This window comes from Acomys russatus, chromosome 3 (genome assembly GCF_903995435.1).
Source record: "Acomys russatus chromosome 3, mAcoRus1.1, whole genome shotgun sequence".
Taxonomy (NCBI): domain Eukaryota; kingdom Metazoa; phylum Chordata; class Mammalia; order Rodentia; family Muridae; genus Acomys; species Acomys russatus.
Window position 1 is genome coordinate 82,251,981 of NC_067139.1, and position 1,884 is coordinate 82,253,864.

Below are 1,884 nucleotides of genomic sequence, written 5' to 3' on the forward strand. Positions count from 1 at the left end.
CAGCAGCTTCTTGGGCTGGGAATTCACCAAACCCCCATGGAGGGGTTGCCTACTCACAGAAGAGGGCAGAGGGCAGGTTTGTGGGCATCTTTCCTCGCCCTCACCACTTGGTGTGTGGGAACACAATTCTCTGCATGCCTTTTCCAGTTCTGCGCTGCTTGGATTTTATTTTATTTGATGATTTGATTTTTATGCATCTTAGGAATAAAACTGATTTGGGCACCATGCCAGGCATTAAGCTAGGATGAACAAAGGAACTGCCATCTGTTATGACCTAAAAATCACCACCAAGAAGGTAGCTCTTTTCCCAAAAGTAGGAGGGAGGGAAAGTATTTTAATATCTTGAAATTAAGTAATTCTGAAGTGTAGTCTTTGAACTTTTTAAACCTACTTTACTTGGGGTTCTTTAATGCTTATACCTCCCTTCCAATGTACCTACCATAGATAAGAGAGAAAAGAGGTTAATGGGAACAGGAGAAGTAGACTTTTTAGACTTAGTTCCTTTGAGTGATTCCATGCTTCAATGTCAGGATCTCAGAACCCATAACCCAGCAAACCAGCATTCAGCAAAGGTGACTGCAACTGGATCAGCTGGATGAGCAGCTCGAACCTGGATCCTTGGCATGTTCTCTGGAATGTTTCTTTCTATGAGAGACTCAAAGCACAGCGAAGAACAGCCAAAACATAGGAAGCGATGCCAAAACCAAACAACCAAGCCCCTGGTTTTGGGCTCATGTGCATATCTCCCTTCAGAGTCTGTGCTAGGATATTTATCAGTTGGCAAAAACCGTGGGTCTAAAAGAGGAAGTTCCTCTTCCAGTGGACAAACACCATGTATACTCTTACAGGTCTGTTTCCAGTGAAGAAACACTGCACATCCTCACATAAGTCTGTTTCACCTCCCACACTTGGTATAACAAATGTTTACATCCACTACACTGATGGTTTGGTTGAAGAATTTTCAGTTTTCTCACATACTGAAGGTTATACAACAGTGCACACACTCTTAATATGCATATGTTGGTGAGTTGGAAGACAAGAACATGGCCATGAAACTCACCACATGCCATGTCATAAAGATCACCATCACTTACAGCTCTGTTCCTTCCTTTTAAAAATACTTCATGACAATACGTGGCAGAAAGACACTATGCCTATGCTCAGTGTTCTGACTTATGAACACCTGGATAATTAGTAGCCTAACATTCTGTGAAAAAAACCAAAAGCAAACTTGTGCCTGAGATGACCATGGGTCCAGGCAGGCCCAGATGGTCTTGCGCCATGGGGAGAAAGCTATAGTCTAGAAGATTCCTGCCTGGAATATGGGCCCTTGCCAGGACTAAGTCCAAGACAGATGACCCTCACATGGCATCACTCAGGCTAGCTGGGTGAAGGGCAAGCTCTGGACAACCACCAGTCTGGCACCATGGGGCTGGACAGGAGCTAGCCTAAGATGATCCCTGCCCAGTGCCACAAGGCATGAGTGGGGCATAACAATCCAGAGACCACTCCTGAGATGACCCTAGACACTCAGAGACCCCAGGCACCAGTAAGAGAAGCCAGTAAATGGTAGAGAAATGGGAGAGGAAGAGAAAAAGAAGGATACAAGCACAATGAAGAGAGGCAGAACTGGAGACTCAAGGGTAGTGAGGAACTGACTGACATGAGTAGCCAGTGATGCCACCTGGGACCATGGTTGGGTTCTGGACTTTGCTGCCATTGGGAGCCATGTCTGCAGTGGGGGTCTATTACCACCAAAGTAGAGCCAGACTCCCTGGTATGGGCAGACTCCTGGGAACATGTTAATGTCTGAAGGCTCTGCAGAAGAGGCCCCACCATTCACCTGGGCATCATGGAAGAGCTGACACTGCCCCTAGCCAGCTA

General features: G+C 46.2%; 1 pseudogene; it reads left to right on the forward strand.

Annotated features, from left to right (window-relative positions):
• The first annotated feature begins 1,097 nt into the window (after positions 1–1,097).
• On the forward strand, positions 1,098–1,207 carry LOC127187293 (uncharacterized; annotated as a pseudogene).
• The last annotated feature ends 677 nt before the right edge of the window (positions 1,208–1,884 follow it).